A 22,063-nucleotide genomic window follows, 5' to 3' on the forward strand; every position below is an offset into this window, starting at 1 on the left:
CAGAGAATACCAGAGCCGGAAACAGCCACAGAGATCAATCTCCCCGACGCCCTCATTTAGCAGACGAGGAAACTGAGGCCCAGAGTCTCAGGCTAATGAATCTCAAAGGCAGTAGCAAGGTCGACACTGGAACCCAGGGCCCCAGCGGCCCACCAGGCTGGTGCTCTTTCTGTCATCCCAGCTAACCTCCAGCTTCCTTCACAGACCCTGACCCAACAGGTATGGATGTCACCCTTGTCTCCAGAATAACAAGATTCCTCCATTCTGTAGTGAGTGCACAAGCCTCCAGTTTTTAAAATGTCTAAACAGCTACGTGGAAATATTTTCTTGTCCATTTTGAATTCTAGAGATAGGGATTTAAGTCTTAATTCAGGCTCAGAGCAAAGCAGAAAAATACAGCATTGTAGAAGCCCCTGTCTCAGCAACATAGAGCTAGTTGGTCTTGCCACGTTCCAAGCTCAAGAAGGTCAGTGGGTCCGTCTACAAAGACCGCTCCCAGAGTCTGCGATTCTCATCTGCTGTGTATCACCATGTAGGAAGATGTCATTCTTTCCTATAACTCATTTTTTAAAATATAGGTACATTGTGGGTGAAAGATTGAGGCTTTCAGCCTACAATGCCCTTCTAAATCACTGATGAGATTTGCTACCTGGAAGATTAGCTGTGGGCAACTTTTCCTAGATATCGCAACTGAAATGAGCTTCTAAAATAGGAAATTTGGGGAAACTGTATTATCTGCCCACATACTCGATGGTATCTTTTTTTGAGGGGGACACGTATGATCATATTCAGTAAGGATCTCCCTGCTGACAACAGATAACGGAAGGTACTTTTTTGTTTTAAAGGGGCAAAAGAGGTGCTCATGAAGATAGCAGAGCCGTCGGATGTTCCTGCACAGATTAAGTCTCTTGTCCTGAAACAAGAATCGTGGTGTATATAAAAGCAAACATTCTCTCAGTCATACTTCAGTTGCTACTTAGGGTGGAAGAAGAAAACTGAAAGAAATGTCAGGCAGCTGGGAGCCCACTGGAGGGCAGGTAAACTGAGAGAAACCTTAGCCAGAGTCATTTAGCTAATTTGCACATCAACTGCTTTAACAATGGCTGCTGTGACCTGTCTAAAACATGGGGCCCACAGTCAGTCAGTTTAGGGGGAGGAGGGACTCTTGGTTTTCACATTGGTGGGTCCTCCTGAATGCCTCAAAGCACCGGATAGGCAAGAGCCCAGAGCAGAGCAGGGAAGTGCTCAGTAAATTCGCTCTGGGTGAACCAGGTGAAAACGGGAGTGAGCTTTGGAGTGAAACAGACCTTTACAACACTGCAGAAGTCATGGCCACTCTCAGAACCTCCGTTTCCCATAGGGTTTTTTTGAGCATGACATGAGCTAACATATATAAAGTCCATAGATGGTATTACACGGTAATTACTATGGAGGCAGGCATAAAATGAGGGTGCAAATAAAGAAAACTGCACACTACGGGTGTGCTGAGTGTGTTGTGTTCAAAGCACGTAGGTTCAGGACAGAAATATTCAAGCAAAGCAAGGATCTAATATACAGATTTCGATGAGAAAGGGTTGGCAGTAGAGATTATCAAGTTTAGCATCCCAAAGTTCTAGAATTCAGACTTCAAAGATCATCTGAGGACTGTTTGATCTCTTTCTACCCAGACATCGGTCTATTTCCCAGCTCATAATAATAACCAACATATTACCGAGTACTTGATTTGTGCCAAGCACTCTGCTAAGTACTTTACATTTGTGTCCTACTTTCGTGTCACGGCGCCCCTAAGATTTAGGCACTACGAAGCCTCATTTCATAGAAAAGGAAACTGAGGAATAGAAGGGTTAGGTCATGTGCTCAAGAGCTCGCGGCTAGCAGGTGTGGAGCTGGGGAGGAAATCCAGGCAATCTGACTCTGAAGCCTGTATCTTTAGCCACGACGCTGGGTGGGCACACGGTAGGTCTCATCCAGTAACGATGTGTTGAATAAATGAGCAAGTGCATACAACACCAGCGTTTTGATTTCATTAAAAACTAAGTGGAAATCTGTGCACAATCACTGGAGAGAATCTTGTGCTCAGATTATACAATCTGTACCTGTATCTATTCGGCAGCCCGCTTCAAGTGGCAGGCCATCCTCTGAAGCCAGGGTGAGGCATGTCCCTGTGTGGTGTTGAAAATGGATGAGGCGAAGATGGCTGCCTTTGGCCACCCAGGACATTTAAATATCTGACGGCATTTTCAGCACTTTGAGGGTAGTGTTAGCACACGGGTTATTAATTGGCTTAATTCCAGTTCGGATAATTACATCGTGTCTCTTTAATTTTTCCCCGACTATGCCATTCTTCATTTCCTGTCACAAATGTGCTCTTTAAAAAAGCTTGGGAACACACAAAAACATATAGTTATATTTAAGGTTTGCATAGTAATACAGGGTATTCTTTTTTCTAAGGGATTAATGTGTAGAGGCCACATAATAAATAAGTGAATGGGCAAAAGAACTGAAGTCACTGCAAAATAAAGATAACTAGTTGAAGCTAATATTTGAAATAAACAGATTTTTAAACCATTTCCTTGGTGACAGGATTCCAATCATATATTTTTTTTTTCTCAAGGGCGGATATTTCAAGAGCTGATGACCTGCTCATGATAAGCCGACTTCCTTATACCGTATCGTTTCTAGCATAAAAAAAAAACAACACAACAGCAAGGAAAACTGATCTTTTAAAGTAGAAAGTAACACTAGGTTCTGAATGGTATAGAATACTGAACTCAGGGGTTTTAGAGTAGTCATTAATACAGTTGTCAGACCCTGACTTATTTGGCAGGTTTTTTTCTTCGCCAAACATATTCCTAGAATAATCTTCAAATTATAGAAGGAAAGGACACAGGACCTCAACTTAATAAGCTTAGGAAACTTTGACAGTCATAAACACACACAACCCTTCTTTTTTTTTCCCAAAGAACTCTTGGTCTTTGAAACACTGACTGTGTCCACCGGAGACTGAAGAAAATCTCCTGCAGGCATGTATTTGAATCATGTACACAAATAGTTGAATGTACCAGGGTAGAGCATGGCTTATTAGTCCTTCTCAGTGTACATGTGTATGAACAAGTCACAAAATATAGGGAGCATGGAAAGTAAGAGAATAAAGGGTTAATTTATTTACTATGCATGAGAGTTTCTAGAACCTTCGCTTCTTCGGCTTTTAGTTCAAAATTCCATGCATACTCTGCACATAATAATAAATGCTATAACTCAGTGTATGCCATTATTTGATTTACTTTCAAGCACCCTTTCTGGTTCAGCTCTCAAAGCTTTCCTTCCTATAAACTTCCTCCAAATTATTCTTTGTGGCCCTCGGTAAATCATCATTGAAAATGGGTGTTTGTGGGATGACTCTAATGCTGTAGAGAGATTTGTACCAAACTAGCCCTATTTTCTTTAGAGGATCAGTGATCATGTTCCATGCCCTTATCTGAGAAGACAAATTAAAAAAAAATAATAATAAAAGAATAAAACCTTAGCCCTTTGCCACCTCTTTGACCCCTGCAATAATGACAGCACTCAGTGACTATCCTCTAGTGTGTCATTTGCTGGGGTCCAGCTTCAGCAGGTCCAGGTGTCCCCAAAGGAGGGGCAGTTTCGGCAAGAGGAATGAGAGAGCCACAGAGCGAGTTCTGGTCAGCAGTCAGACATCTCCATCTTTATTCTGATTTTAGAGCTTCTTATATAGGCAATTTACTTGGGGTAGGGGTTTACATTCGTGCAAGGACATCAAAGGACTCAAGCACTCATCAGATAACTTCTCTTTGTTCAGCACATGTTATTCTAGCTAAGCTATAATGGGTACAGACTGGCGTCAGGGATGGGGGATAGGGTCTTGCTTCTTGAGTAATCATGTCCCTCAGAAAGCCATGGGAGGTAGCACAAATATGTGCTTTTTGGCAACTTATTCTGGGGTCTGCAGGAAAACAGGGTATAGGTTAATGGAAAACAAGAAGCTATAGGGATGAACTAGATAGTAAAGAACCATAGGAAAACAGGATATAGGTTAATGGAAAACGAGAAGCTATCTGGAGAAACTAAGTATATAGGAGAGATGTAGGAACGAGAAGGCGTTACCTTTGCAGGAGGCAGGGTGTATATCACTGGCTCGGCTGTGAAAGCCTTGGAAAACATCAACCTAGGGAGGAAACCGTCTGTTGTGGTACACCTCTAAAGTTCTCCATTGTCCTAGGTACAGAATAATTTACCTCCTTGGAGTTGCTCCGGTCCATAAGCCTGAGAGATGTTTGCAGCATATAAGCAAGGGGCTCTTTGTTTGAGAGAGATACCGGGATCAGAGGAAAACGCAAGAGACTATCAGACCATGCTTATCTGCGGGCCTGTCCGGCCCTCGGCAGGATTAGGCCTGCATCAGTTCAAACCTTAACCTAGTGGGGCAGTGCCCTTAACCAGGCCTCGTGGCTCCCAACAGTCATTCATGCCCTGAGACTGAGATCTCTGGGACAAGGTCTTTACCCTCTGTTTGGCTTATTTAATGTATTGCTCAGGATCGCACCTGCCCATGGTGGTAGACGGTATCTCAAAGGAGCTAGCAGCAACGACTGTTCTTAGTTCCTCACGTGAAATTCTAGTGTATTCCTTCGGTGCTTCACGTGTCCAATATGTACAAGACTGGTGATTTGATGCTTAGACTAAAGTAATACTACTGGATAGGATATTTAAGAATTAACTAGCAAAATCACTTGTATTGGTGATTCTAGCTTTGCCATGATTTTTACAGCAAGAAGTCCTCAGACAGCACATTCTAAATCCAAAATTTAAGTGAATTTTGAATTCAAAAGAAAAGTGAACAAGATTTATTCTTAATATTAGAGATGGTAAGCAAGCTCTTGCCTTTACATTGAAATATCATCTAGAAACAGGCGGCTAGGCTTAAGGAAGCACAGAATCTTATACATGGGAAGCACTCAGGAGATTCTCTGGTTCTGTCAGTTTACAGAGAAGAGCTGAAACATCCCCCGGAACATTTTGTCAGACGAGCTTAAGGTCACACAACTTGGTGGAAGCAAAGCCAGTATGGGAACACGGTTCTTCTCTTTCCTGGTATCATGCCCTCTTCTTTGTTAAAGAACCTCTTAAATACTCATGCCGAGAAAGAATTATTGGATTCTTAATTTAGTCCGAGAAACACATCACAAAGGGACAACGGTAGCCTGAATAATGACCCCACAAAAAAATAGCCATGTCCTGACCCCCAGAAACTATGAATGTTACCTTGTATCGCAAAGGGATGTGGTTAAACTAAGGGTACTTAGATGGGGAGATTATCCTGTATTATCTAGGTAGGCTCTAAATGTAATCACAGGGGCTCATATAAGAGAGGGGCAGGAGGATGAGAGCTAGTTGTAGGAGATATGATTACGGAGACAAGAGGCTGGAGTTATTTGTGAAAGGGGTCATAAGGCAAGGAGTACAGATGGCCTCCAGAAGCTAGAAAAGGCAAGCTACTTCTCCTTTTTATATTTTAATACATATATTTAGCAGATGATAAGGAAATATGGATATTTTTATTTATATATTTAGCAGATGTATTACCTTGTTGACTCAAAATGAGCCGGTGATATAGGGACTTCTCAACAGTCTCCAGAAAAATATAGGATATTTAGGATAGGTCAAGAATGGGTTTCTCTCTCTTGCCGTTAAGAATATCCTTCTAGGCTGACATGGAGAAATCCCTCTAAAGATTATTGATTAATGGATCAGTTGTCTACAGATCCATCTAATCACATTTCCACATGTACAGTTTTTTAGCGGCTCTTCATTGCTGGGTTGGCAATCATATCTTCAAGTTAACCAACGACAGTAGGTTCTACTAGTTAGAAGCAAACTGAAGGGTTTTGCTGTCCAATTCTGCAGTATTCTATACAGTGAGGTGCCCTTTTGCCAGCCCTTCTCCTCGCATTTATTCTGTTCTTTCCCAGCAGAAGTCAGAAATAAAGAATGAGGCATGAGGCAGCATCACACAAAATAGACTTTCTCCTTATGAGACTATCTTGCCTTAATGTATCATTGTCATTCAGTCACTGCATATAATCTGTAGAACAGTGCTCCTAAAACAGTGCTCCTTGGCAACATCAGCACTGCCCAGGAAATTGTTGGAGAAATAAATTCTTGGGCTTTACTGCAGACCTAGCGAATCAGACACTCAGAGGTGGATATGTCAGAGCCTATGTTTTAAAAATCCCTGTAGGTGATTTTAAAGCCTGGCTGAGAACCCCTGTCATGGGGCAAATCAATGAACCTTGGCAAGCCTGGTGAAAAACATGGGCTGTGAGTGAGGTCACCTGCTCACCTGGATATAACTGTGGCTCTGTCACCAGCGATGTGCCCACAGATCATGTTCTCAGTCTGTTTATCTCCTCTTCTATAAAATGGGAATGATGATGTTGATACATCATGAATGATGATGATGATAGTACTACTACTACTATTACTACTACTACTACTACTACTACTACTACTACTGGGTCCCCCTGTCCATGCATAAGGCTAATGTAAGACTTAAAAAGATCATGAATATGAAAACATGTTATAACTGCAGGGCTATCATTATGGAAGAAACATTCATTTGGATCGTGAGTGTCCTAAGACCAAGGTGTTAGGGATATTGCCTTGCTTTTTTGCATTAGCTGGGGCTCAGAAGTAATAATACTAAAAATTCAAGAAGCTCAAGATGCCAGGTCTCATTCTGCAAGCCAAAACGAAGGCTGGATCTGTAGACTTGCAGCGGATGCAGCACTGAACGGAGGAGCCACTGACATTATTAGTCTCTGGAACTAAGTGCTGAATTTCTTGTCTTGAAACTCCACCTTTCTATTCATCAGGTAGCAAATTTTAGTGACAGCTCTGAATTCTATATTGCCAATGAAGGCTGTGGCTTCTGGGATTCAGAGCCACACTTCTTTATCAATTCCCAGTGACATCCAGTTTTAGTAAAGTGGCCCCAGATCTCCATCATTTCCATACCATATTTTTAAAAAAGTAAGATACTCCAGGAAGCCAGCTCAAAGACAACTGATTTTATTCACAAAGTTTTCAAAAGAACAGACATAAATTTTGACAGGTGGGAGGAATATCTAGATTAGGATTAAAACTTTTTTCAGGGACGCCTGGGTGGCTCAGTCAGTCAAGTTGTCTCCCTTCGGCTCAGGTCATGATCCTGGGGTTCTGGGATCAAGCCCCGGGTCAGACTTCCTGCTCAGCGGAGAGCCCACTTCTCCCTTGCCCTCTGCTATTCCCCCTGCTTGTGCTCTTTTCAGTCTCTCTCTAATAAATAAAAAGAAAATCTTAAACAAAGAGAAAACTTTTAAAGATATCAAATCCTAAGCTCTTAGGGGGTTGGAAAAAAAACTCTGACACAATTAGATCAGACAAAATCATGATTTTCATGGAAAATCATCAGGATTTTATCCAATCAATAAGTATGAAAATTCTCAGAATTTACCAAGGACTCTGTATGAGTGGAGGGAAAAGCACTTTATAAAAGACAGCTAACCATGCTTTTTCCCTCTCGCATGAAATCATAGCAAGTATGCCTTTGGCCTGAAGGCTCTTCCATCCTCTGAAGATTTAAGTCAACAGGTGGCACTTTGGCGATTCCTGCGTACCTCGCAGGATAGCTGTGGCAGGCAAAGACTCCTTGTCTGGATTGCTGTCTCCTCTGAGCCAGTCACAATGGGAGCATCAGAAGCCGCTGCGCCTTTTAAGAGCTCTGTGTCCTTAAGGAAGTCACCTGTCCTTTTAAACCTCACAGATTTTCCGTTTGTAAAATGTGGATAATATGTGCCTTGCCAATCTCACAAGTTGTTGAGATCACACACTGAGGATCACGGGATGATGTATCTAGAATGCTTTGTAAACTAAGGACCCCGTTTGCTTTGCATCACTGATGTTATTATTATTTGCGCTTCAGCAGAAGAGTACAGGTAGGTATAGAAATGTTCGCATGGTCGTTTGCATACTTTTAGACATGTAAGTCACGCATGTCTCCATGGTTTTACCCCCGAACTTACATGAATCTTTTTTGTCAGTTATGAGTAAAGTGGTAACTAATGACGTTATTTCCTTTAAGCCCTTGTATGATCTCTGGGTGGATTGTGATCACTTATACATTAAACAGAAACTGCTACAGAATTTATTATGGTTGTATCCTGGCCAACTCTACTTTGAACATATTCCCTGAGTAAGAACACATTCAGTATTATAAAACTGAAGAAAGCATTTCATCCAAAGCTGGTATGGAGTAGTAAAAAATTTCTTCAAAGGCCACTCCTTGGTTACTTTAACACCAAACGTCTACTTAGAAATAGCTTGTAGTTCAATGAGCATTCCTGAAGGAAAATTTGTAATAAAGCTATCAGCTACAGGGACATGTGTTTTTTCACAATGCAAATGTGAATTTCCAAATTGTCCAAACTTTGTTTAAACGAATCTGTGATTCAAGTTTGGATGAAGATCTCATAGACTGTTCCCGTTTTGGCGGCTGTATGGATAGATGTTACCCAATCAGTGAGTCTTCCCAATGGAACAGAAATCAACTGTGTTACCAGTATATTTTAATATAAATTATTAATATAATTGTGCAAAAAACACATGTGAATACCCTTCACTGTTATTTAAATCTTCAGTTGTTGTGTGCAATTCCACTTTTTCTGTCATGTATCCCTAACTGGACGATAGGCTGCCTGAGGATAAACCCTGACTTCTACTTCTCTGAATTTCCCATTGCCTCCAGTACCAGTGGTTTATACATAGCACTTGCTTCCAACATATCTGCTGTTTAATTGGGTTCACTTCTTATTGGCTTTTCCTGGGGGCAATTAAGATACATAAAATGCCCATAGATAAATGCATCATTATCACTGAAGTAAAGTTGTGATTCTTTTTTTTTTTTTTTAATTATGCATCGGGCCACTTATTTTTCCCATGTGACACTTGACCTGACTAATTATGTAAGCGAATAGAAAAACATGATTCTCTTTTAAAGAGCTCCCTTACCATGCCACGGTTTTAGGAATTCAGCTAATATGTCAAGGAGAGCCATTCAGGACAATGATGGTGATGGTGAGGCTCTAGGTAACACAGCTTCGATAGAAAATATTTTAAATTAAAGCAATCTACTCGTAAACTTACACAAACATAAATAGGCACTCTGCCACAAACACATACTTGCACATCTTTAAACTTAAATTAATGCAAATAAAAGATATATTCTTTTGTTCTAGTGGAATACAAATGATGAAGACTAATAAAGGAATAAATAAAGCACTAGGTAACCAAATCAATGTCTGCTCAATTCTGGTCAAGGAGGTGAAGTGAGGTTTCCCTTTGAGTCAGAGAATGTAGTGGATAAAAAGGATGTGAATAGCTGGGGGGATTTCCTGAGGCCATTGCAGACCAGCTCACACACTGTTAAGAGGCTCATTTTCATGAGACTTTTGGTTGCATTTGTAACACTTGCTCTAGGTCCCCTAGAGCATTAAGTGCCACATCACAGCACTACAAGAACAGGACTAAATGTGAGAAGGTACATGACAAGGTCCTTTTTCTTTCAGATCCAAATATCCAGGAGTTTATAGGTACTTTCATGACTGCTTTTTCCTTCTTTGTTTTTCCTTCTCCCTGCCTCCCCTCCAGACCCACATACTCCTTTCAAGCAGGACTGCGTGGAAGGGACTTTTTGTTTTTCAGTGAAAATCTAAATTCTTGTACTTTTGAAAAATGACCAATGTAAAACCTGTGGATTAGTACAGTTAATTATTTCCATAGGTAGAATATATTTCATTAAAAAAAGAAAAAAACCTGGTTGGACTGCTAAGTTTGTTTTAGGTTAAGGATTTAGCCACAATTTGGTAAGTATTTGTTCTCTATTAGGTTGGTGCATATTAATTGGTACATTTTTTAACGTTTCCTACTGCATTAAATCATTAATAATTTGAAATTATTAGCTGGTACTGCCACTGTTTTCCCAAAGCAATGCTACTGTTTCTTCTAAGCCTGGTCCAAAGCACAAAGTCTAGAATCTGATTTGTCAAGAAAACAAATGTGAAGTTCAGCAAAAGGATAGAAATCACCAAAAGAATGAGATTCAATTTCAAAATGATTAGGGAGAACAAAAGCTTGCTTAATCCTTAAAGTAAATTTAAAAGATAGACGTTCAGATTTTGTAGATGAAAAATCTGAGGCTCAGAGAGGTTAAGTAATGTCCTCAATGTGCACAGTTTAGAGGTGGCAGAGTTGTGTGTCAAACCCTCATCTGTCCGACAAAGCCTATTCTCTTTTCTCTCTCTTTTTAAAAAGATTTTATTTATTTATTTGTCAGAGAGAGAGAGAGAGAGAGAGAGCACAAGCAGGGGAGCAGCAGTCAGAGGGAGAAACAGGCTCCCTGTTGAGCAAGGACCTCCATGCGGGGCTCCATCCCAGGACTCTGGGATCATGACCTGAGCCGAAGGCACACGGCTTAACCAACTGAGTTCCCCAGGCGTCCCTGTTCTCTTTTCTTTTAAATGTTTCATTCCGGATGCATAAGGTCTCTGGCTATTCAAGAGTTTCTTTGGCATCTGCCATTGGGTACATGGGGTGAAATAACAATTGAAACAATTATAATATTTGTTAAATACATACGTATATGTATATATATTATCTATTAATTATATATACTTAATGTATATATAATGTATATACACTTACTATACATATGATCGTATATGCTATGTACACTTATTAGCACTTATAGTGTGCCAGATAATATTCTAGGCACTTTGTTATTTAGTATTTAGTTCTATTAGTTCTTGGAATGTCTCTATAAGGTAGAAATCATTATTATTGTCCAGTTTTGTAGATGAAAAGACAAAGGCATACAATTAGTAAGTGGCATAGCCCAGGGTACCTTTCATTACCCGCCCCCCTCCCCCACAATGGAGCTTTACTTATTTGTTACCTCCTTGAGAACATACCTGACCTCTGGTCTATTCTTTTAAGACTTTGTTTTTTCTTAGGTGATAATGAGTGAATATTAAAAGGCAGGAGAATTCAAATATTAACTAGTCAATAGTTAATTGCTAGGGGAAAAAAAAAGACACAACTTAGTGGAAAATCCCCATTTGTAGAAGAGAAAGTCCCTAAAGCCAGACATTATGGCCCAGAAAGTAGGGGAGACATTGGGTGGGAGGACTTTCTGGGTCTTTCAAATTATAACACATGTACAGCCATTAACACATAAACACAATTTAATTTATTACATACAACCGATTTAATATTTAATGAGAACCTGCTATGAGCAAAGGACTCTGCTAGGATCAAGCTCTAGAAAATAGCTACAAAGATAAATAAAAAGCCATAAACCTAGTATTTAGAATCCAGAAGAAAATAAACCCACATAACTAAAATACAAAACAAAATAAGGCAAATACCATAAAAGGTTGCCAACAGAAATCTGTAGGTTTAGTGGCTTGAGGAATATCATTAGATGATGGACACTGAAGAAAGTTACATGAAGAAGGCAGTGTTTGAGATGGACTTTGGAATATGGGGAAAATTCCAACAGTTAGAATTTGGAGAGAGGGGTTTTAGGCCAAGGGACACAGAATAAAAGCATGAGGATAGGAAAGCACAAGGTGTATTTGGGGTTGATTTGATTACTTCTAGAATACTCAAAGGATAGCAGCAGAAGTTTGAGATCTCTGTGGGTGGCACATCCAGTGGAAATATCCAGTGGCAGCTGGAAACCCATCTTCATGGTGCTAGAATCGACAGATTAGAAATACATACTCAAATCTTCCGGGAGGTGATATGAATATCTAGTTGTAGCTGTATGGGCCCCATGAAACTGCCTTCAGACTTCAAGAATGCAGTCAGGGAAGAAAGAAGGGCAAACTTACATTTTGTGGGTACATGAAGGAAGAATGGATAAAGGAGCAAGAAGGATCATTCATGTGAACAGGAGAATTATGAAAACAGATTTAGTGGATCCCAAAGGTGAAGAATGTTCTAGAGAAGTGGAGACAGATGGACAAAACATCCAAATCGGAAACAGTAAAGCTAGCACTGTTGAGAAAGAGGTATATTTAAGAGCTGGAGTCTTCATCACTGTACCCATCCTTGAAAGGACCACCTCTTATTCCTTTATACTTTTTCCCCAAACTCATACCTGTAATCAACCACACACGTAAACAAACATTTCCCTTTTCTGGAAAAAAAAAGTTATAAATATCTGGAAGTTTTATGGGTGAAGTCCGAATTTTTTTGCTCAAGTTTTGTTTAAAAGGTGACTGAGTTTTTGATGTGTGGGTAAATTGTTCCTTGGTGGGAGTGCAAATTTATTCATATTTTATTCAACAAATACTTTTGGAGCCTGTTTTATTTGCCAGGCATTGTGCTAAGTGCTGGCATCAGAAGAATTTCCATAAATGCATAGATGGCTTTTACCTGTGAGCTTTGCTTCCTATGGGTGGTCAAATGGGACAAAATTGATGCCTTTGTGACGATCAGTTTCAGTTCCAGCCCACTAAGAGTTTCTATGTTCATGTCATTAAGTGCATATTTATGGTATTTTTCTGTTCCAAGATGCTTTTTAAAATTTTTGAATAACTTTTGGTATTAGCTAAAGGTGCTATAGAAAAACAAAGCCACTCCAGGCCAACACAGGAATTGGTTCTCTTGCTTTACCATGATGATAAGTCTAGTATAGTGGTCAAGCAGGAATATTTTTCTTTTCTTTAAAGATTTTAATTATTTATTTGTCAGAGAGAGAGAGAGAAAGAGAGCGAGCATGAACACGAACGGGGGAAGGGACAGAGAGAGAAGCAGGCTCCACTCTGAGCAAAGAGCTTGATGTGGGACTCAATTTGTGGGCCTCGATCCCAGGGCCCTGGGATCATGACCTGAGCCAAGGCAGATGCTTAACGGACTGAGCCACTGAGGCTTTCCAAGCAGGAATATTTTTCAAGTATTTAAAACAACTATGGAAATCTTGTTCTTGATTGTATCCCCTAATGTATAAAGGCAAAAAAAAAAAAAAATCAGCTTTACAAAGAAAATTGAAAAATAACTCCATATAATGTTCCAACCATTAGGTCAAAAGGGAATAAGGAAGCCTTGGGGAGAGTAATCTATGAAAGCTACCCCTGGGACTTATTTATTAGCTTATCTGCATATATTTTGCTTATGTATATATTTTTCTAATACTACCTTGGGATATTGCTTTAAACTTTTTCTTACATGCAGAATTTTTTCCTACAAAATAGGAATCTTTTATAGGAATTTTGTAGGAATTTTTTCCTACAAAACAGGAATCTTGCTGTATACATTGTTTTGTAACCTGCATTCTTTTAAGACATATATTTTTAAGTCCTGCGTAGTATTCCTTCCTACAAATACATCAACATATATTTAAGCAATTCCTTAATTTTGGACATTTTGGTTACATTCCAATTTTTATCATTTTCAATAATGTTTTGTTGATTACCATTGTGCATAGCATTTGCAATGTTATTATTTATAGGAAAGAAATTTTTGGAAGCTTTAAATCTTAATACAACAGGCAAAGAAAGCAAGGAACTTGCTTAATACATCTGCCATAAGTGAAGAAAGAAAAATCAAATGCTTCCAGGAGCCAGGGTGATAGAGTAAACGAGTGAAGTGAGTCTGGCATAAAATATGGGGTGATAGGGACTTTGTCAAACTGGAAAGGCCATGGCTTGTCCACAGCGAGCAGCCCCCGCCTGGGTCCAGATACTGGTGTTATGAAAGAATGCAGATCTAATATTGTCAGATCTCTAAATTATTAGGAGAAGTTGAAAAAAGCTTGATTTTTTGGTAAGATCTATTGATCTTTAAAAGTTTGGCTCAAACTCTCTAATTATTTTAAGATACTTGGTTCCCCTCCCAACCCTGACCCCCAGTCTATGGGGCAAGCTAGACACAGCTCACTGGCCACTGGTTTATAACCTTCAAATTAAAGAAAGGGAAACATGGTGTTTGGAAAACCTTTCTATATAGGGAGTATATAGGGAATTAAGCAAATAAAGTTTTGCTTCAAGTTTTTCCAGTAATAAGGAATGCAATGTGGGGAAACTGAACCTCGATACACAAATCTTGGAAGAGGGGTAAATATTCCTTCCCATTAACTAGAAGCTTCTAAAATGTTTCAAACTTCTCAAGGAAACATGCTTTAATTACACAAAACTTCAACCCAGTGCTCTGTATTATGACATCTAATGCTAATTTCCCTTCATTTTCCATCTGAACAAACATTTCCCATTAACATCCACCTGCACTACTTCCTTTCGTAAAGAGGAGGTGGTATTTGGCTATGCTCTGGTTCTGATTCATGAGAAATCAGCCCAAGCCCAACATTTCTGTTCTTAACAGATTTTGGTTTTTAAATCTGTAGAACACAATGTTTCCCTGGGCTGAGTTCTAGCATGCCAAGTTTTGGCTGGCCACAGACTTTGACATCTGAGTGAAAAATCTTTCAACAATGGCATTTAAACTGAAGAATCAACAGACCTTTAATTATAACACTGCCTGTAATCCCCCCTCCCACTTTTATCATGATGTTCAAATTGCCTCAACTCACTAACTGCACGGACAGCACGTTATTCATTTGCCATTGAAAATATCGTAATTTGGAAACTCTGTGACTTGAGATTGTGTATTAATTTTTGAAAAATCAGTATGACTTTATTCACCATAAATTAAAGAGGCATATAGAACGCAAGTCAAAATTACTGATTCATTAGAAATAAGAAACAAAAACCACTCAGCATACAATTTCTCAGCTTATCTAAAATGTTCAAGATTTATTTAGATAAAAGTAATATTTCTACTTGGAAATTAGGCATTAAATATATTGAAATACACTTTCTTCTTTGTGAGAAGTGCCTCCATATTTCTCCATAAAATGTTAAGTGACCATTTTTTATGGATTTTTTATGACACAGTCTCAGATCACCCTATGTTTCCCTTATACACAAAAGATACTTCTATACTTCTAAAGTACATCAGGAATCCTTTGAAAACTTTCTTTTTAGAAGTCGATGTTGCAAAGTACTTCATTTATATTCAACCTATCTGAATATATTTATTGTACAAATTAAGATTAATAATGTAAATGTGGAAAATGTTTATTTCCATTGTTAAACACTGATAAGTTAAATTTTTGTTTGTTTTTAAATATAGAGCCTGGTTATATGGAATGTGGGCATAATTTCAGTCCCTTTTCATCTTGAAGAGGAACCTGGCTCTAGATTTCCAGGAAATGTATTTATTTAGACCAAACAACATGCCAAGCTTTTATACATAATTTCTAATCTTCATAATATGTCTGCAACATGGATATATTAATCTTTGTCAAATTGTCTGACTTATCAGAGCCTCAGTTTCTTTATCAGTAACAGATTGATGATAGGGTGTTGGGAATCTATTTTGTCCACCACTTAATGGTGGAGCTTGGAGGCAACCCCAGATCTGACTTCAGAGCCTCTGATTTCTCTTTTGGGGGAAGAAAAATGTCTCCCTGAAATGTAGATGTTTTTCCTTGTGTAATCGACCTTGCTTTCTTGATACAAAGGACTATCAGGGAGGTCACAGTCTTAATTATGTTTAGCACTACCTTGTGATTCTGAAATTCATCTCCATCCAGAGTATAAAATTCATGGTCTAAGAAAAGATACAGAAGCTTGTAAGTCTGTGATTTCCTGGACAGACCTAGTTTCAAATACTGCCTTTATTATATCCACAAATATGCTTATATTTATAAAATTAGGTCCTGTCTATGTTCAGAAAATAAGGTCTCTCATCATCTACTTTGTATGTAAAGCCAAAAAGTGCCAGGCAGCTGGTTCTGACCAGTATAGAACACTAAAGAACTGAATCCTCCAAGGTAGAACCAGTAGAGGGAATCCAAATCAAAGTTGTTGAGGGGAGCAGAGATGGTAAATCATATTAATAGTAGTAACCACATGAACTGGACACTTAACAAAATGTTGCTGATTCTATGTATCACATCTAATCTTCACAATATGCCCATTTCACATATGAGAAAACAGAGGCTTAGAAATGATAATTAACTTGCTTATATTCATGTGCCTGGTGAGGAGCATCTGTCTCCAGTGTTTAAGCTTCACTTATTTTACTAAACTATCTCCCAAAGCAGGAGAACAAGATCTAAAAAGGTAAATTAAAGAACAGTTATGAGATTATAAATAGGAGATGGAGCACGGCTCAGAATTCAGAGTGGGGACAGAGTAGGAATGAAGGTGAGGAGTCTAGCATGGTGGAGGTCTGCAGGCTTCTGCTGTAGGGCAGGTCATGAGGGCAGATACAGGGGGGATCTCACGTGACATTAAAAGTACAGCAACATGCAGAGGAGAGAGAGAATATAGAGAGACTAGGTGGGGGGTGGTAGATAAGATAAATTGGGAAGCTTGGCTGACTGCCTATGTTGTTCTCTTTTACAAATGTAAGTAGAGCTTTGTGTGTTGGGGGACAGAAGGCAAAGAGGATGTATCTGAGAGACAGAGTCAGAAACATCTCTTTTCACATGTCACTAACTGGAGGGGGGAAGAAACCTGGCTGTCTAACGAGCTTCTTTTTTAAAATACAGATTTCTCCAAGAGGGTCAAACGTCATTCACACCTTGGAGTAAACTACTTTAATGAGGTTACTAGACCCCCTGAGTATAATTAAAGTGGCAAAGCCACAGTTTGGGGCAAGGAAACGGATAAGGATAACCAGAGCTGAAGCAGTGGAAGAAGGGTCTGGACAGTGATACAAATGAGAAGGATTTCCCGAGGGGAGAGGGAGGGCACCAAATATAATTCTGCACAAATACTGTTAAGATCTATGTCACTGTCATTATCATTACTTCTACTCTGTACTTATATTTAGAATTTTGATAGCAGCCCATGCGAAATCCAAATCACAACTGGTTGTTGATTTGTGATGTAAATACTGAGCAGAATACCCTACTTATAGCTGTTCCTCAATAAATAATTGTTGAGCAAATGGGATGTCACACTTAGTTTGGAAGCTGGAAACTCTCAGATTCCCAAATTCCAACCTGTTTCTCCAGTCTAGCTTAATCCAGTCCAACCTGTCAGGCGCAGCCAACTGTTTGCTCCATGGGAGGAAGGGAGAAAGAACATATAAAGTGGAGAAAGAATTGATACCTCAGCGCTCTCCTTCTTCCTGCCTCCATGGCCTAGTACAGCGTGCTCTAGATTTTGTGAGGACTTCAGAATGGAACTCCTATGAATGCTGAGGCAATGCTGTAAGAATGGGGCTACGAAAAATTACATTGTGAGGTGTATGATGAAAACCAAACAAAGGGATACGTTAAGGACAAGCTCATTAATGAGACAGCTCATTGGCCCCCACTAGAACCTCATTAAGCTCCTCTATTCTCTCTCAGACCTGTTCTGGGCCGGTGCTATGGTGTGCCTGTTTGAGTCCCCCCTAGATTCACACGATGGAATCCTGATCCCCAGTGTGATGGTGTTAGGAAGTGAGGCCCCTGGCAGGGTCTCATAAGGGCAGAGCTCTCCTGAATGGGATTCGTGTTCTTATCCAAGAGGCCACACAGCTCCTTCTGCCATGCGAGGATACAAACAGAAGTCTTCCACCCGGAAGAGGACCATCACCGGGCCTTGTGCCGCCCTGATCTCAGACCTGCACCCTCCACGACTTGTGGGAGATGAATTTCTGTTTTTATCATAAGCCACCCAATCTGTGGTATTTTGTTACAGCAGCCTGGACGGCTAAGACAGTCTGCACGGGTACCGCAGAAATGTTTCTCTATACAATCTGACAGGTACAATCCGAGGCAACACAAGGACCGCACGCTTCAACAAGCAGAGCTGGAGCATTAACACCAGCTCTGGAGCACCGGCAGCCTTGAATTCTGGGTACGTGGGTGATCCCCAGATGTGACCCGGGAAGATCACGCTGTGCCTGCGTGTCGCCGGATTCTCCTCGGTTTTCTTCCCCTTCCGTCTTCCCCGTACACGCAGTTATCACATTTCAAAACGTCATAGGAGGCTTCTGAATAGAGTGCTTTTCAAATACACTTTATATTTTACTCCTAACTAAAGGGGAGAGGGGGAGTATTTTATTATAGATGAACTGAATTTGACAGTAAATCTGTAATTTTGGATTATTTGTGAGTTCTGGCTAAAGAAGCACATTCGGTCTAAATATTGAGAATACTTGAGAATGTAAGAGCTGAGAAGCCGAGCCCAGTGGTTACCAACCCAGGCTGCATGTTAGAATCATTGAGGAAGGTTTAAAAAATAAGATCCGGAGCCTTGGCTCCCTCCCCTCTCTTCTCCAAATGATTCTGATATAATGTCAGTTTTGGTGGCCTAGCGCCAGTTATGGGGACTGAGGATCTTCATATAACTGACGAGGGATCTGAGACTCAGAGAGGAACAGTGACTTCTCTAAGGTCACACAGGAGTATATTATGTATGAAGATAAAAGACTGCGGCTAATGTGAAATTGACCCCATTGCTATACTGCAAATTACTTCATTACTTTAGAATATGTTTTGTATGTCTGGATGTATAATGCAATAATTCCTTCATCTGCAAGCCACTTATGTGGCATTCCGAATCTGGTTAAGAAGAGGAAGGATGTGAAAAGACCCGAAAACAGCCCAAAGTGGCATAAGGGAAATCACACAGAAATCACTCAAGTTTCTCTGATGGGCTCTGTCTCTTGCCTCTTTGTCCTCTTTGTCTTTGAGACAGAGATGGCTGAACATCTCCATCTCCAAGCCTGACTTTCTGCTGCCCTGTAGTCTCATGTCTCCAAAAGCTCAGAGGACCTCTCATGGATCCCCAGTCAGTATCTTCACTCAGTGTGTTCAAAATTAAACTCGCATCTTCCTCTCCCATACCTGCTCCTGCTCCTGCTCCACAGACCTCTGCTTCTGTTTATGGTCCCACGCTGGCTCCAAATCATAGCCACGTCTTCAGTGCTTTCCTCCCTCTTGTCCCCCAAACATGATGGATTAATCCTCTTTCTGCCATGTCTCATAAATCAGCTCACCACCTCTGTTTGCTCCCTCTGCCTCTGCCCTAGTTAGGGCCTTCACTGCGTTTTCCTGGACTGCTGATTGTCTCCTACCTGACCTGCGTCCTCTGGTCACTCCCCACTCAGATCTACTTTATTCACTCTTGCCAGATTAATCTTTCTGAGGCACAGCTCTGATTATGTTACTCTCCTACTAAAAACTTTCAATAGCTCCCCATTGTCTACTGAATAAAGTCCAAATTCCTTGGCCTGCTAATCAAGCCCTCACTTACTGGTCTCATCTGCTTTCACCACTTTATTTCCCACTACTCGCCTCTGCACACGACATGGTCTAGTTAAACTCAACTACTTCTCTGCAGAATCTTTCCCCTCTGATTCTTCCAGGCATTGCTCATGGTTTCAGAAATGTTCTTTTTTCCCCATCTTTGTGTGCTCAAGTCCTCCTTGCCTTTCGAGACCCAAATCCGGTATCAGCTCTGCTGGTAAATCCCCCAGGTAGCACTTCTCTGAATTCCAGGAACACTTTATCTGTACTACTTTCATAGAGCCCAGCACCTTCTACTATGGATGCTAGCAAAGTAGGCCCATGTCTCAGCTCTGCTGCTAGATTAAAGCTTGCTGAGGGCAGGATCGGTGTCTTGTTTATCTGTGTGTCCTTCCCACTGCTGAAAACATGGTGCACTGCTCACAAATATTTGTCCAGTGAAGGAGTGAATGCAAGGGCTTTATATGCAACCTAAACAAGGTTGGTTGGTTGTTTCCCTGGTCCAAACCAGATTACAAGTAGTGCATTCGAGAAGGAATGAAGATCTTAGTAGAGGCTTGCACAACAGGAAGTAACTTGATAGCTAAAGAAGATAAATAAAAACTATAAAAAGAAGAGATGAGGACTAAAAATATTATAGTAGTCTGAGGGTAAATAAACACAGAAGAAGAGAATCTTATAGACTAACGACCAATGGTTAATGCCATGTGGAACTGCTTTGAAACCACAAAATAATATTCAAATATACAGTGTTATTTTTATACTTAGCACCAGCAGACACACAAAGCAGTTGTTTAGACACAAAAAACAGTCGATGACCCTAAAGATAGATAAATAAAATAAATAAATTAATTAAAAAAATGATGACCCTGAGTCGTTAAAAAATGTTTGAGTTATAGTAAGCATATGATCAGAAAGCTGGATATGCACATAAATTTAAGACACTATATATCAAAACTTAATAAAGTAAAAAAAATCTTTTGATAATTAAGAGGAGATAAACTTCTACTTATCGGTTATACAGAATATTCTGTTACATCAGCTGATTTCCAAAGTGAAGTCAGATAAATATCTCTCTCTTTACACACAAGTACACCTATATTCTCCTAAATATTGGAGAAATAATTTTGGTATCATTAAAAATGAAATAGGCCCCGATATATAATTTCAGAAATGTCAGAAAGTAGTAAGACAAAACAATTTAAAAAAAAGTCAGATTTCTAAGATCCACAATCTATTATTTAAAATAAGTGGTTGTGATTATACAATATGTAAATTATGTACATCACCTTTTAATTAAAATGTAACGTAAAACATCCAGGTTATTATAAGCTTTTTATCAACATTTTAATGGCTCAAAAAATTCTACCTAGTGGATATGTCATAATACATTTAACCAGCCCCCTAGAATTGAATATATAGTTTATTTCCAGTTTTATAATATAGATATATCTAGCAAGATTTGCTGTGTTCTGATAAATTGTGGAAGCTGAGTGAGGATCTCAACGAGGGTTCACTATGATATTCTTCCTACTTGGGTAAATGTTTGAAATGTTTACAATAAAAAGGTAAAAAATATACTTATCTATGATAAGTGTCTTGTTTATAATGGTTTCTGTTTATTTGTAATTATTTTCTTAGAGTTTAGTACTAGCAGGCTGGTTCAAAGTCTGACTCTGCTATGAAATCGTGTGGCAGGCAGCAAATGCCTTCTCAGCTTCGGCTCCCTCATCTGCAAAATGGGTATAATAAAGGTAACTTAGAAGACTGCTATAAGCATTATATGAGATGGTGTGCATCAAATGCTTTCCACAGTGCCTGGTCCGCTGTTAGTGAGTAATGAATATCACCTTGAAAAGACAAAATGTTGGTTGCATCATTGTATGTGTGGTGTTATAAAAAAATCATCATGTATAAACTGAGAAACATGGCAGAAATAACTAAAGTGTGCAGGCTAAAATAAGCTGGGTGAGGAATTACCCTCACGGAGCATGTTCTATGTAGGGGATCCTGGGCTAAATGCTTCACAAGAATCATCTCATTTAATCTGCACAAGGGTTCTGTGAAGGAATTACTATTACTATTATTATTTTATAGTTTAGGGTATTGAGGTTTAAAGATTAACCGACTTGTCCCAAAGGACACAGGGACAGGCAGGGCTTATTGTCAAACACAACTCAGAGCCCCTGGAATTTGTCCCTGAGCTATTAGAATTGGCCTTTGGACCTTGGGCCCTTTTGTACAGACCTCAGCGTTTCTAATCTATATCCTTTAGAGGCCGGATTTGAATTTGGGACAACATTTTGGCCCCATTTTTGAAAGTTTAACTGATCTGTGGTAGGAGTACATTTTTCCTTCCTTTCATTTCCATTGGTATTATTTGTTTTAAAAATTTCATTCTAGAAAATAATTTTAGAGAATAAAAAAGGGGTACTCCATAAAATTAGCTGCTCTTTCAAGAACGTGAATCTCATGGTCGAGGAAGATTAATGTCCATCTTGGTTTTGAACCATGATTTCCCATTGGTCTGATTATCTTATGTTCATGAGAAAACAATTCACTACCCAACACACACATACACAGGCTCTTTAGAAAACCTCTCAAGTGGTCCATGTTGACACAGTTCACTTTAAATATGTCATCTGTAAACGTGCGTCTGTGTAAGACAAAGAGAGGGAGAGTCTGAATTTTGAA

General features: G+C 39.6%; 1 protein-coding gene across 6 annotated transcripts in view; it reads right to left on the minus strand.

Annotated features, from left to right (window-relative positions):
* Positions 1–22,063, minus strand: part of ZBTB20 (zinc finger and BTB domain containing 20) — a 770,594-nt gene that overhangs the window by 117,482 nt on the left and 631,049 nt on the right. The window lies entirely within an intron of this gene.

Source organism: Lontra canadensis, unplaced genomic scaffold (assembly GCF_010015895.1).
Source record: "Lontra canadensis isolate GAN:19392208 unplaced genomic scaffold, GSC_riverotter_1.0 scaffold6, whole genome shotgun sequence".
Lineage (NCBI taxonomy): Eukaryota > Metazoa > Chordata > Mammalia > Carnivora > Mustelidae > Lontra > Lontra canadensis.